This window comes from Ammodytes marinus (assembly GCF_949987685.1).
Source record: "Ammodytes marinus genome assembly, chromosome: 24".
Classification (NCBI taxonomy): Eukaryota; Metazoa; Chordata; class Actinopteri; order Uranoscopiformes; family Ammodytidae; genus Ammodytes; species Ammodytes marinus.
Window position 1 is genome coordinate 11,946,311 of NC_137228.1, and position 16,673 is coordinate 11,962,983.

Below are 16,673 nucleotides of genomic sequence, written 5' to 3' on the forward strand. Positions count from 1 at the left end.
CGTCATCTGGTTACGTCCGCCCCAGAGCACCATACAAAGGGCTCTGGCCCGCCCATATTAGATAGAACCAATTGAAACGTGAGTCAGGATTTCTGGACTTTTTGAAAAAGCTTCAATGGAGAGTGTCCAGACCAACAGGCGAAGCAAATTTAATTTGCCAGCGCCTAGTGGCAGGTCTGGAAATGCCAGGCTACTCGAATGTGGCTTTCTAACATCAATTGAGGTCTTCCTATTAGTCAAACTGACGCCAAAGCCTTTAGCACTGCATCTGTGTGGTCTTTTTCTAAATTAATTATTTTGGATGGTTTTGTAAAGATATGCAGGGCCGGCCTCGCCTTTACAGTAATGTCCTTTCAAAAGGTCAAGCTCTCTCTGGCTTTGTCCTTCACAAACTTATGAAACTGTCTGTTTATGGAGCGCTCTGACTCATGGAACAACTTACCGAAAAGCTGACGTTTGTGAGATTTTCCCAACAATGTCTACCATCCGTCAAATGTTGTTGACATTGTGAAAACACACGATTTGGCCGAACAAACTGTGAATCTGTCACTCTGAAGATGGCCGCCTATATACAGGTGAAGGTTTGAATTCTTTCCTTTGTTGGGGGGAAAGAAAGTTTGTATTACGACATGACGTAGCCAAGGTACATGTATATTTATCTTATGTTTCATCCATTTGTCAGTGTGTCATCCTGTGTGTGTGTGTGTGTGTGTGTGTGTGTGTGTGTGTGTGTGTGTGTGTGTGTGTGTGTGTGTGTGTGTGTGTGTGTGTGTGTGTGTTTGTGTGTGTGAGTGGGAGGTGTAGCTAGGTTAACAAGGTTGTGAATTTGAAGGATTCCTGTATTGTTCATTGTATTCAATGCAGCCAACGTCAGCGGTGATAAATCATGGTGTTTTTTGCACTTGGTGAGCGACTTGCTTCTACACGCTTGGAACCAAATTTACCAAACCCAAAAAAGACACACACACACACACAAATTCAACAGCTTCATCACCAATTCAGTCATTACATTTATCATCCAACATCTGTCGGTTATAAAATAAACTGAGACCTTTTTTTTGGTGTTGTTTTTCATTTATATGACTTCACATTGTGTAACACGCCGCTGACTTCCAAGATCACAAGTTTGTGAATATGAACTGTCACGCATCAGAATTCTTCTGGACGGAAACTGTGACGAAGAAGGGAGCATGAAACACAAGCTGTGGTATTTTATATATTTTTGGTTATTATTGTTTGAAGTTTAGACCATGAGAGTTGCTATGTGCTGTTTTGAAATCTATTGACATGATTTTACACAGATGAATTGACACATAGGAGCAGTAATGTTGCAGGTTTATCACATAGAGACTTGAAACTTGTGCCAAATAAACAAGCAAACATAAACAGAAGCTGTTGTAGCGCCTCTCTTTGGCCAGTTGAAAAGACGCCTACTATAAAATGTGACTGCAAAATATTTAGTTAAGACATTCATCTATCCGCAACATTTCATCAAAACCTCATCAGCGGCGCCCGGGATTATGTGCTTGACAGACGGATGGATCTTTTGACCTTCTCCTGTTTCCACCAAGGGCAAACAATGACACCGCAACAAGCTCTCAGCTTTAACTGTTTCATTTGCACGCACATTTTATATACTATCTATAGCACGCACACCATCCATTCTCAGTCTAAATAAGATGTATAGGTTAAAAGGTGCACTATGCTGTTGTTTAGAGGAGGGGATTTGTTTACATTTACATTTACAAGGAGAAGCAGCTTTCAGTTTTTATGCACCAAATATCTGGAACAAACTCCCATAAACTTGAGGTCTGCTGCAACTCTCAGCTCCTTTAAATCAAGTCAACACCGACACCGCCCACAGAACCACCTTCTGCAACGTCCAGCACCACCGGTACCACTGGTAAGAAATATTTCACATCATGTAGCTTTTAGCTTCATTTAGTATTGAATAATTCTATCATCATAAATCTAAACAGGATTATTGTATGCCACCTGGAACCAAACAGTGTGCCTTGCTGCTGCAAACAACAAGAGAGAAACAGTAACTTTTCAGGTATAGCTTTTATAAACCCAATTTTCTTGTGGGGAAAGTTTGTTTATTCAGTTATGAGAATATACCTAAGAACATGTTTAACATCTCTGACACACTCAAAGTTACATAGAGCACCTTTAAGAGATGTGAACGAGAGAAGTCAGGATGCATGGCCATGAGGTAATGTATTTATATGTGACTATCTCAGATTAATGATGGTTATAGGTGAAGCAATGTAAACTTTGATTTAGTAGCGTTCATAAACACAGGTTTTTCCCGTCTGTCTGCCGTAAATCATTTGGTCTGAGTTGGCAGAGATTCAGACCAAAGCAAAGGCATTAATAATAACTAGCCTATATTAAAAAAAAAGCATTATTTTCACTGATGTTCTGGTTTGCTGTTACAGGTCATTCATGACCAGCAGAGGAAAAATTAGACTGTTTCACAAAGATTAAACAATTATTTGCAGTCTCGTTGACCAGCACAAAACTTCATAAACTGATGAATCAGTTTTCAAATGTTGTGGAACTTTAAAAGCTTCTGAGTATGCTACCTGGGCAGACTGTTATGGAAGCAGTTCTATAAACTATCTTGTGTTAAACCAATTTTTTTCCTCTTCCCTGTAATTAAAAATGTACTTCTCCATTTGTGCCTGTTTTGCATATAAAACTGTTCCAGGTTGTCTGGCAGGCCGCGTTTAAAGAGGGAACTCTTGGCATCCGTGTTGCCATGGCAGTAAGCTGTAACAAGTCAATGCTAAACACTCGCCGGCCGTTGCAAGTCAACAGCTAACAGTATCTGTGCTGCTATGTGCCACCCCCTATGCCTTATTAAAAGGCACCCTTTGTTTAAAATACACCCTGGTTTTAATACACACTTGGCCTGGGACGTGCTCGAAAGTCTCTGGCAACATGAGGCGATTTTTTAAAGAGCCACATATTCTTTCTATTTCCAAAGCTTGTGCACTTCTCGCTCTGAGCTGTTTGATTTCAGAGGAGGACGAAGGTTGATTTGTGCCCATGGAAAAGTTCAAATTGAAAAAATGGCCTTTGATGGGAGCCGTCTCTAAATTGAGACATCCACAGAGCTGATTTACAGCCTGTAATTAAAACAAATGACAAGGCTTTTTAAAGCACAAGTATTTGGCTGACATCTTGGTTATCAATCTCTTGTGAAGTGAAGTATTTTTTCTCTGATCAGAATTTAAAACTGAATAGGGTTATGAAGGCCAGCAGCAGTTGTTATTCATCATTAGCAAACGCCACGACTAAATTCCTCCATCTTATACAGCGTACAGCTCCGGAAAAAATTAAGAGACCACTCCAAATGTTCAGTGTCTCTCGTTTTACTCTTTAGAGGCATATGTTTGAGGAGAATGAACATGTTGGTTTTATAATATAAACTACTGACAACATTTCTATCAAATACAATGCATTTTCAATAAGTAATGTAGAGATAAAGATTTAAGAAAAATCCAGACTGGTCTCTTCATTTTTTCCAGTGCTGTATTTGGCTAAACCAGCGCAGGCTAAAGAGCTGTGGTAACTTTCCACATTGTGCCACCGCAGGCCACGGCTGCTGCTGCTGCTGCTGCTACGGCCTTTTATTGGGACATGCAGCGTTGGCATTTACACAGCAGTAAACGCGCCCCCAAGCTGACTACAACATGGGAACTTTTTGTCATGTCATGTTTTTTTAATATTGATTTAAAGCTTAAACTAAAAAAATTAAAAATTAAAGGGTGTTGTCTTTGCACATAACTGACAAGCTTAAAGGCCTGACATATCTATAGTGGGCGTCCTGGGGAAATGCACGTGCTGGAAGACCAAGAAGAAGTACTAAAGAATAAATAATTAAGTACATCTTCACCTCATCACTTGATATTGTGGAAAGACTTGAGGCAGTGGTGGATGATGCCATCTTTAGTAACTAGCTTCTTGTCCTTGAAGGCCACCGTAGCTTCTGTAAATTCTCCTAAAAGGAGGGAGTGCTGCAATTTATATTCTCACCACTAAATGTTAATACACACTGTAACTTTAACGCCCAATTTTTTGAAAAGGGTGTCCACTTATTTTGACCTTATGGTATGGTTATGAGTTTGTCACCCACTGCTTGAAGATGAAACCTCTCATTTCTCATATAAAAATAAAACTTTCTGGGTCGCTCTGGTGGCATAGTGGATAGAGCGCGTACCATATTGGCTCCGGCCTTCGTTGCAGTAGTCGTGGGTTCATATCCGACCCGTGGACCTTTACTGCAGGTCATCCCCCCTCTCTCTCTGTCTCCCCATTTAAACCCTGTACTATCTAATAAAGCTTGAAAATGCCAAACAATTAAATTTAATTACACTTTCTGGTTCTACGGATGCTTCACAAAATGACATATACAGTACTTTTCCGGTCGGCACTGCTTTGACACGTCTCCAAAACATAAAAACTGCCCCAAACATGGGACGGCACTCAAATCTTTCAGATCAGGTTTTGAAAAACTTCCAGACAAAAAAAACCGAGATCTCAAATTAGCAGTCGGAGCACCACGAACCGACAGACGCAGCAGGGTTAAGAGGATGTAGATCAAGATTATGATTAAAGGTCACTGCCACTGGAAATTACAGGCCCGATTCAGCCATGTTATTTGTCTGGAAGGGATCGGACCTGTGGCTCTGGTTTGGTGGTGAAAAAGCTTGGAGAAGACAGGGCAAAGCTAATAGTCGCATCCGGTGAAACAGGCGTGTTCTGGCAAAGTGCTGGCAGATGTCGGTGAGTTTCGGATGCAAATTGAGGGCTTTGGGGAAAGGGAGAGAGCGGTTGGGGTTCTTGTATCAAACCGTGGACGTATTTAAGGAAAGGATTTAAAACTCTTTGCATTACTGGAATTCACAAGCTGTTTTCTCTGTCCGTGGACCTGATCGAGAGGTTTTCCAATGCCGCCTTATTCATGTTCATTTTGACCGTGTGTGGAACTTTAAAATGCATTTATTGAAAATGTTGTTCTTAAAAAGTGACCCCAAAGCTATAGTGCGTAGGTTTTTCTTATGGATGAATGTCGGTTACATTCAAGCCATCACCAAATGAGTTGACACAAAGTTGATTAAGCCCATCAGCTCCAATAATCTCTCTCTGTCTCAGTATGGCAGTGACAAGGAAGTCACATTGCTCACAAACTGAAGTGAACTGAAGGAACCTATCCGCAAATACTAAACCCATTTCACAGTATTGAAATGGACAATCGACAAATGCATAAATATGACTACGTATAGTTACAGAGAATGTAATACGTATTTCCAAGTCATAAGCCCCTTTTACACAGCCAGTGAAAGCCGGTGTTGCACCGAAAGCTGTGACCTGTCAGAATGTGTGACCCTAGAGGGCGCTGTTCATATTGATTAACCCAGTCTCATAGTGAAATATAAGCTATGTGAAAACGTTGGTCCATTGCGCAAATCGTAGAAGTTTCTCAAAATTGGCACTGAAATGGTCAGATTGTTTTTTTTTTAGGTGAATAACCCACCCATCACAGTGAAATGTATAGGCTATACTTTTTCCACTGCACAATCATTTTAAATTGGAAGCAAATAATTTAATAATCTCAATTGCAGGGCTGTTTTTGTGAAACTGTTTTCAGCTGTGGACCAACATAATTATTAAAACATTTCACTGTGAGACTGGGTTGTTATATGCCTACAGTCTATTGAAATCAGTTAAGAAATAAGAACAGCGCCCTCTAGGGTCACACATTCTGACAGGTCACAGCTTTCGGTGCAACACCGGGAATATGCCGGAATTTCGGCCATCCGCCCTGCTGTTTAAATGCGACCGTTGCGGAACGAGGGAAGAAAGGTGCGAGAGATTGTTCCGGGAATTTTACTACCTCGGGGGGTAGTAAGATTCCCGACACAATCAGTTCCACCTCTCTGTTTAAATGCTCCAGCTTGTTGTTGCGGAACAGGGGGGCGTTTGACGTTCCATAGCCTACGTTCTAAACATGCGACCCTGTTAGCAGTTGAAGGACGTGTGTTTAACAATAATCACGGCGGCCTGATGTCCCGTAGAAATCACCAAATTCCTGTCGGACATTAACCATGACTCCTGTGTTCCCTGCTCTCCTGATACATGCAAAGTCATGTTGAAAATGTATTCCATTGTTTTCTGAACGAGTAGTAGCCCTGTTTGTAGACGTCTATCCATCAAAACTATGACGTAGATCCTTAGCAACGGTCAACGCCGCTATTATTATCCTAAGTCTGAGCGTATATCCACACTTTATTTCAGCCTACAGTAACGTGACTTCACACACTGTGTATGTGTATGTTTATGTCTGATTGGCAGATCTCTGCCCTCACAAAGAGACTCGCTCACAACCAACCTGTCACACAAACACACACACACACACACACACACACACACACACACACACACACACACACACACACACACACACACACACAACACAGAAGCAAGCAAAGCCGGCACTTTGGAGTGATGTTGTTCCGTCAATATGCTGCAATCTCTGTGTAAAAGGGGCTAAAGATTACATGTTCATGGATAGTGAAATATGTGATGCAAATTGAGCCACACTTTTTGCTTAGTTTTGTCAATTGTTTTCAGCCTTACCACCTCAAACCAAACTTCTGGTATGCAAGAAAATCTATATTTTTTTGCAATTTGGGCGGACAGGCCCTTAAGAAAAGCTCCTTGCCTCTCAATGGATGCTGCATTTGTGCTGTTGAATAAGACACTTAACGTCCAATTACTCCAGTGACGCTGTTCAGTTTTTCCCCAAAAGCTGCAAGAGTCCCAAAGGAACGTTTGTTTGCGTGAAGTTTATCACTTCATTAGATTCCATTCTGGCAGCGCTCGTTGTCAATAGGACGTTAAAATGTTAGTCTATTAAATTACGCGACATGTGATGTGGTCGTCAGTGCAGAGGTGTTGAATCTGTCATCAAGACAAGAATTGTTTTTTTGCTTCTTTCAAAATTCTACTAATAACGAAAAAAAAACATCTGAGTTCTGGCTGTAAAACTTGTTTGTTTTTCACCGAGAGCATCTGAAAACAGCTTCATTAGCTGAAATGTGGTGAGACTTCCCAAACAAAAACAGTAGCATGTTAGTAAAACTGAAAGAAAATAAAAATACTAAAATAACTTGATTATGAGGATCTTGCCCAACAATAATCTGATGCAGAAGTACTGTTGTTATCAGCTGATATTTCTGAATTATGACAGTATCTTCTCTGAGTTTGTGGCGAGCTTTATAGTGTCTGTATAGTTTATTTACTGGAGCTTTTATAGTATTTTTTACAAGACTCTTTCACCATGTGTTTACCACTGGAGACGCCAGAGCTGTGAGCCCAGCTTCACTGACGGGAAACCCAGGAATCAAATCTGCATTTAGGTGGATTTCTAAAAAATATTGTGTAAGGCTAATAATGTAAAAATAAAAAAGGACATTTGGCTGGTGGTGAATTGTGTTTTTGTGCAAATGAAACAGGAAACTACATATTATGCCCATTGTGGGTAATAATACACATACGAAGGCGGGGGAAAACTCCTCTTAACGTACAGTATTATGCCTGCAGTAAATGACCTAATTAAATCATAGTTTGCAATCGTATTTAGCAATAAGGAAACACTCGTGATTTGTGGCATGTGTGGTGCGCTGATGTTACAAAGTGAAGAATTTGCTTTCCTTAAAAAACATTTAAAAAAAAAATCTCATAAATTTTGCACTTTAGTTTCAAAGAATTTCCTAAATTTACTATTTTAACCTCAAATATTCTGTTGATCTACAAGACAATGTGAAAAGTATGTATCGTTATGAAGGGTTATGATCTTGCTGTAAGGCTGATCAAGTGAGAAAATACATTTTTTTGGAGTAAAAATACACAATTCTGCAGCTATTCTTTGCATTAAATCAGACTATTTCATTTTATTTGAGCCCAAAAAGAGTCTAGTTAGATAAAAACATGTCAGCCCTGTTATGATGGTGTCCTGTGTGAGATATTCCTTATTCCTCATGACTCACTCTTCACTGTTTTGACCTTCAGATTTGGCCATTATTCAAAGGATTATTAGGCTGCAGAAGTCGACAGTTATATGAAAAGGTTCTGTAATCCCTAAAGAAACACCAGCAGTATTCAATCTCCCCGTGTGTGAATCACATGTAAAAAGATAAAGGTATTTTTAAAGTGGACGAAGTGTTTTGTGTTACGGTGGCCTGACCCTGCCTTGCACAAATGTTATTAGTCACTCACTGCTTGTGTGTCTTTGTTTGGATCAAGTTATTCAAAGGAAATACTCTGTGAAAGGACTTTGTTTTATAGGAGCACAGGAAGCCGCTCCCTCAGGCTATTCTATTCTCTTAGTTTAATTTCATACACTTCCAATTATTTATTTTGTACTCTATTTATTTCTATATCCTCGGCCTAAATTGTCTCCTGTTGTGATCAATACAAGGCTTATCTTATCCCTCCCTAAGTGCTTTAACCCCACTGTTCCTTTTTATAGACACGCACACACACACACACACACACACACACACACACACACACACACACACACACACACACACACACACACACACACACACACACACACATCTGAACAAGCTTTTTTTTGGGGGGGACAGGCATGCGGCTTCACATTGGATTTGGATGTCCATTTCATCTTTGTGGCATGCAAAGCATAATCGCAGGATATTCAAATGATCTGGATATATCTTCATGAATACAGCGAGTCCTGTGTTGAAGGCTTGTGTTGTTCGGTCACTAGATTTCCAGTTCATTTGCTTTTGAAGTTGTGTTTCCCAGAATGTAAACGCCCAACTTTTCTTATAATGCAGAAATGATTTGTATAAAGCTCCGGAAAAAAATTAAGAGACCAGTCTGGGTTTTTCTTAAATCTTGATCTCTATATTACTTATTGAAAAAAAAATTACAATATGTTTTTTGGAAGTTGGTAGAAATGTTGTCAGTAGTTTATATTATAAAAACCAAAATGTTCATTCTACTCAAACATATGCCTATAAATAGTAAAACAAGAGACACTGATCATTTGGAGTGGTCTCTTAATTTTTTCCGGAGCTGTATATACAGTATATACAAATATATAATGATTTGCCGTGCACTCAACAGTCTTACCTTTTATATCCAGAGTAAGTATACTTATCAGCTCAGTTTATTTGCACACACTGTCCGATCAAAAACATGTTTGAGCGAGCTTGGGTGAGCTTCAGAGATGTTGGTAGCAAGATTTTGTCAACTTTTCACAGACAGAGAGGCTAGCTGCTTCCACCTTTTTCCAGTCTTTGTGCTAAGCTAAGTTACTGCACAGAAGAAAGTAAAACAAGGTATTGATATTTTCATCGAACTCTTTGCAACAAAGCCAGCAAAAACATTTATCTATAAAAGGTATTAGATAAAAGTGAGGATGGACACAACCAAGGAAATGGTTTAACAATTTTGTAAAATCTCTAAGAGTCTCATAAATTGTCATACATTTAGCACAGACTGAGAAGCAGATTGTTTGCAGAATACAAGATTGAAAAGAAGACAACATACCCTAGTTCAAATCGCTCTGAGAGTTTGTTATCTGTTGAGTAAGAGCTCAGATGAGGCACTGACGTTTTAAGATTGTCGGTGAACAGTTTAGTTAAAGTTTTGGCCGTTCAAAGCCAAACATTTTGGCAATGTTTTGTTCTTATTTTAACTTGCTTACATAAGTTGTGAATCAAACCCAGGTCTGTGAAATGAAAGGCACATGTTTGTGTCGACCAAACATGGAAACAAGACAGAGCTCAGAAAATATTTATACAGTGGTTGTGTTGTATGTTAATGTGATATTAATATGTTTTTTCAAAATCAGTGAATATCTCCTCATGATTCGCTACTTCTCCTACATACTGTGTGTGTACTGAAACAAAAAACAGTGTTAATACACAGCCTAGGCTCTGTGAACAGGCCTTTTGTTTACATACACTTTGGTTACATACAAGTTTACAGAGTCTATAGGCTGTAAATTAACACCAGATTTGTTTTAAGCGCACACACACACACAGAGCAGACAGGTAGCAGGTAGCAACCTTTAGCGTGGGCTGTTTTTGACGTCACCTGGGTGGGGAAGGTCAGATAAATGATTTGCCGCTCCATAGGCCTTTAGAGACTGTTTGAAGTGGGAACATTTCTCTGCCGGGCTGTCATTGGCTGACGTGCGCACGGATCACAAATCAGGTAGAAACATAAATAACGCGTCTCTCCTCCATACATTTCTACAGCTGCTCCGGACTGTTTAAGTTTATTTGTTACAGTGGAGGAATCTGTAGATGAGGACCTGTCATCACATGTCTCTACAGGGGGCCCCATGAGACAAAAAGGAAATAAATATTTAACTTCTTGAACAAAAACTGACATTTGGTGATATGTGTCGGTTTCTTTAAAGGTGCAGTGTCCAAAGGGTATTGGCGTTTTCTCAGAACAGACTTGGTAGAAATAAAATTTAAAATGTATAAGTAGGGGAGAACGGGGGAATCTGAGGCATCGGGTAATGTGAGCCACCCCCTGTATCTAGGCAACGGAAAACATTTGCGGTCATGTGAGATATATGTTTTCAAGCCCCTCTCATTTCCCCATGGCCATGAAAGAGAGGACCTCATGGTGCTGTGGTAAGCATGTTTTTTTCACCAAAATAGGTATTTTGCATGTAAAAGTAAATAGATGTACTTAATCAACTGTTGTGCCAAAGCAAATGTATTCACATAGAAAAACTTATATCATACGTGTTGATGAACTACCAACATATAAAATCCATGTGATGATATTGGCTAAAGATTAGCCAAGTAGGCCTAGTTGTAGATTATGACAGGCTGATGTTATAATCCAGTTGGGTCTTCTCCTGTGTTCTGAGTCCCAGGCTGTTCTCGCTTTGACCCCCAGACACAAGCTGGCTCTAAGGGTCCTGTGTTCTGACCCCCAGACTGTGTTCTAATCTAACTGGTTCTATCTTTCATTTGAATCTTATTAAAACCTTTTGAATTATAATATGTTGTATTTGATTTTGTTCAGAGTTACTTTCAAGTGTTTAGAAAATTTGCTTTGCTTAATTGACCAAACCCCATCATTCTTTTACTAGTCCGACATTAGTTCTGGAATGTGTGGCTAGCTTTCAGGATTCTAACTGTTACAATATGTGTTGTTATGGTAGTTTCAGAGTGGAAAAAGTAAGTGGATCAGTTTACCCCCAGCTGGTTCACTTTACCCCCTTGATTTTTCTGGTCTGTCTCAGTTTATCCCATAGCTGGGGTAAAGTGAGCCACATGAAAACTTTTTTTAAAACAATCATATTTTCACTGCCCTTTGTCTTGAAAAAAATCTGCTAATGCCCATTTCTAGGAAACATCCTGAATGAATGGGAAATGTGTAAATTTGAGTGATAAATCATTTTAGCTCGCTTAGAGGGGAGCAAATGTAAAAAGTGGCTCAGATTACCCCGTTCTCCCCTATATATTAATAAGTGAATTACTTTTTTTACCTTATAATGAGAATTTCATATCTACATATGAGCAGGGTGCTGAGGCCGCATTGTTGCACTGCTATGTTTCTACAGCAGCACAGAACGAACAAACTTAACGGCCTTACATGTTTTATATATAGTGGGCATGTGGAAATGCACCTGTTGGAAGACCAAGAAGAAGAAGTACTATAGAATAAAAAACTAATTACATCTTCACCTCATCACTTGATATTGTGGAAAGACTTGAGGCAGTGGTGGGTGATGCCATCTTTAGTAACTATAGCTTCTTGTCCTTGAACGCCACCGTAGCTTCTGTAAATTCTCCCAAAGGGCTTGAGATTCAACATCCCACAATCTGCAACTTTCAAATATAAAATAAAATACAAAATAAGTCTTGTTGGATACTTCCATTTAGTTTCCCCCACATGAACACTCACTAAGATTAAGTGAATTCACACTGGTTTTAAATCACAACAACTACACAACTACGCAGCTAGCTGATTAATCATTAAGAATAGCCTGATAGCATTGATGTTAGTGCAGCAGAATTGAACACAGACATTCTGGATAAAATCTTCTGCCCGGCTCATGTAACTCATCTGTTTGCTGCTGTTGGATGGTTCTCTATTGTTTGTTGAAGATGCGTTGAAGCTGAAAAAACTGCTTGATTGTGGTTCATGTGTTGCCCGTTACTCTGTGCCTGTCTGTGATCAGTTTGGGGCTGGAAGGATAAGGAATGCCATGGACATGAAAACGGGACTTTTTGCAACATGCTAATGTCCACAGAAAATAGAATTTTAAAGGTAAACCATAAACAAATAATTTTCTTTCATAAGAAAATGTGAAAAAGTGTCAGCCATCTTTGCCTTGTGTGGTGATTGAGTGGCCTGTTGCACTGGTGCCATGTCACAGATATATCACTCTATCTCTCCATGTAAAGAGAGATTAACTTCGCCTCTGAGCTTCTGTTCTTCTGCCAGATTTGCTTTTGCAACGATGAAAAAAAACAGTAAATTTATGAGAGATATGATGGAGAGTTACATACTCTCTCCTCCCACTCCATTCCTAGCACATCAGACATCCCGCGCACTTTACTTCCCATCAACATCAGAGCTGATTCTCCTATGAGAGATCATGCACTTAAAGGTGCACTATGTAACTTTGGGTGTGTCAGAAAAGTGCACATTTTCTAAGGTATGTTCTCAAACCTGAATTACTCTTAACAAAAGGAAAATTGGATCTCTGGAACACTGTTTGAAGTTAGAAAGCTTCCTGAAAAGTTACTGTTTCACTGTTGTTGTTTACAGCAGCAGGGCCCAGAAAAATATAGTCTTACGTTCGGTGCCAGCCAGGTGCCTAAAAATTATTTAGTTTTGAATTATGATGACAGAATGAATCAATACTAAGAATAACATGTAGAGAAAATATGTTTTGTAAACTAACTGCAGGCCCTCAAATGTAGACAAATCCCCCTCCTCGGAAACTGCATAGTGCACCTTTAACCAAAGGACTTCCCTGATGTTAAATTAATCTGAACTGACCCTTTTAAGTGAAGCAGCAACTCTCTGTAACCTCCGTTTTGCTCTTAAAGCGAGACACTTAACTTCCAATTAGCTTCTGTAGCGGTGGCAGTAGCTGACAGGCTGCGGTTTGCACTGTGCAGTGCTTCAAATGATAACATGATTTTTATGAAACCAAATCACGCCATCGTAGAGAAACTATAGCGGACACTCCCGGGCCAATAACCTCTCCCCCCGAATAAATAGGGGGTTGAATAAAAACCTCATTGCCGAAACCTGGGAAAATGGAGATGTGTTTTTTTGTGTGTGTTTATTTGGACGAGGTTCCCAGTCCTTCATCTCTTCTTGCTATGTGACTAAACCGGAGCTTTCACATATTCGGGGAAGTGTTTTCGTCAGATGCGATCCATTCCAGAACCCTCAACTTTGATGACTCATTCTCCAGGCCCCAAAACAAAACGTTTGTAAAATGAAACCGGTGTTTTTGGTAAGCGATTGAAATCAAAGAGTGTGTATGGAAGTATGGAAAGCCTTATGAGCATTTATTCCATATCCTTGATATCTTAATAGTTAAAGGCTCTTTTGAACTTACTAGTTAAGGTCCAAAATGTCCACTATTCATACTCATAATAGAGTTGGAGTCAGTGATTCTGGAGAACGCTTGTTGTCGAAATCACTTTTTGTCAAAATCAGTGAAAATCTCCTCCTAATCTGCTACCTGTCCATCCTGTGTGCTGGAAAATAATCCATTGTTAATTCACAGCCTAGGTTCTGTAAACGGGTACGTAAACAAAGGATTTATAAACAAAGTGGCCCCGCCGTAGCTACAAACATACCAGTTCACAGAGCCTAAGCTGTGGATTAACAGTTGTTTTTTAGTTGGAGAGAGTGATGGTGACTAACAAGTATGAGGTCAATGTGAACGTGTTGGTCAATTTCTTATGTTTGATGTTGTTTTGGTGGGAAACTGTGACGCACCGACATGGAAAACTAACCAACCGTTATGTTGGTCATCGAGCCGTTTGGTTCGGATCATTCATGGTGAGTCATCGTAAAGTGAATTTACCCAGAATTGGCAAAACAGATTGGTACGACAAAACAACAAAATAAAGTATCTATCTATCTATCTATCTATCTATCTATCTATCTATCTATCATCTAACCACCCACCCACCCACCTACCTACCCATCCATCCATCCATCCATCCATCCATCCATCCATCCAATATTTGAAGCCCATTTTCACTCTTAACATTTCGGCTCCTTCATTCCTTTGGCAGACACCAAAGTTTTTTCCAAAGCGACTCACATCTTTCCTCGTAAACATCAATAGCAGTTTAGACTTTGAGCTTTTTCTTTTCTCACCGACGCACGGACACAAGGAGCCAGAGCTCCAATAAACAATCCCGAGATTAATGGTCGTCCCAACAACGTGAAAACCGTTTGGCTAAACGGTCTTACTAATCGTTTCAGCTGATGTATTGAAGTAAAATGTACAATATTTTCACTCACAATTTCACAATTTGTATTTAAGGTGTGACATTGCACGCATATACCACATTTTCTCAAGCACTGTGGCTATTTTGAACAACATATGGACACATTTTTTTTTAATAACCTTCATAATACTGCCAAGAATGATAATGAAAAGTTTAGTTGATGTAAGTGCTTAAGAAGTTGAGATTTTTGGTTCAGAGTATTGAAAAAAACGCATGCTGAGAGTATGGCTGTGAAAGATGGTTGTATAGGAAAAATATACAGATGTATTAGTCAAATTTGGGCCTTTATTTATATGAAATCAGACATGTTATGCAAATGTCACGGATATTGCCAAATTTGCATATTCATTCAAACATTTGTGGAAAAAGTTGCCATACAAAAAATAATTGCTTTAATGTAAATAATCAACTGTCAAAGTTTCATAATGATATATATAGGTTAAAAAACATACCCTATTCACCTGCATTGTCTAGTCTTAACACAGTACTTGAGTAAATCAATGTAGTTCCATTACTAAACTCTCATCACTTCCCACTCTGCGTTCTCCGTTCGCACGCGAAGGTGCCGCTGCAGCTCCCAAGTCCCCACATTCTCAGGTGGTGACTTCAGACCGCGCTGTGAGGCCCGCGGCCCAGGGTTTGTTTTGGGGGGAGCGGGGCAGACTGTTATTACTGCTCTTAATACACACACACACACACACACACACACACACACACACACACACACACACACACACACACACACACACACACACACACACACACACACACACACACACACACACACACACACACACACACACACACACACACACACACACACACTGTGACTCGGCTCGTCTGGCCTCTTCGCTCATCTGGGGTTGATTAACATCCACCACTTCCCTACGTAGGCTACACACACACACACACACACACACACACACACACACACACACACAGTCTGACATGAGCTGTGGTGTGATGTATAACTGTGAAAATTATGAGTGTGTGTGTGTGTGTGTGTGTGTGTGTGTGTGTGTGTGTGTGTGTGTGTGTGTGTGTGTGTGTGTGTGTGTGTGTGTGTGTGTGTGTGTGTGTGTGTGTGTTTGTAAGCACACACACGTATGAGCTATGTTACGGCGGCTTCCCATGAACTCAATCACCCCTTCAAAATAAAATCTGAGGTTTGGGACTCCGGCTCTAAAATAATTTCCTTGTTGACACTTTTTCCAGGAGTTTCCAGTAAGACTCAAAAAGCGAAAACATATCGAGTTCACAGACGCCATTTATATGACGATATTGAATCCTATATACATGGATAGTTAAAGGTTAGACACTGCAGGTGAGTAGGGTGACATTTTTAACCTATTGTTACTTAATTTTCCAGAAGTAAAAGACCCTGTTTCGTGATTTGAATTGTTTTCTAAATGCTTAACTGTTTAAACTAATGTTTAAATAGAGGTCTGAGACCTGGTTTCACTTGGTGGAAATGTACTTGTAAGGTTGTAAAATGATTTGTGCTTTCATGCGACAAATTTTAAGTTACGTTAAGCGAACCAGGGTGTGCATTGAAATTTATGGGAGGCTGAATTCAGTGTGACTGGAGTTCCCAGCGCAAGTCCGTATGAATAACCATAAATTAAAGTGAGGAAAACAGGAAGAGGCTGCTGGAAATTAGTTCATTGGAGGCTTTAAAGCTATAGTGCGTAACTAATGTTGGTTACAGTCAAGCCATCACCAAACGAGTTGACACAAAGTAGATTAAGCCTGTCAGCTCCACAAAACTCTTTCTGTATTTCTCAGTATGGCAGCGTTTACAAACTGGTGTCCCCTACCCTGACACCGGTGCAGGAGCTCAGAAAAATCCCAAGAAGAGCCAAGACATGCTTCAGTTGTTGATTCTACTTCTTAGATAAAACCTGGACGTACAGCAGAAGGTAAAAAAATCCTTGCGCTATCACCAAAGGCCTACCTCATGTAGATGAGCAAACAGTGTTGTTGTAATTAATCAGAATTCCTCATAAGGGCGACAGAAGTTACGCACTATGGCTTCAAACACTCAATAACAGTTTGAATAAATCTCATGTTTAAACTGATGTATTTTCACATTCCTGGAAGGATCTTGTGGGA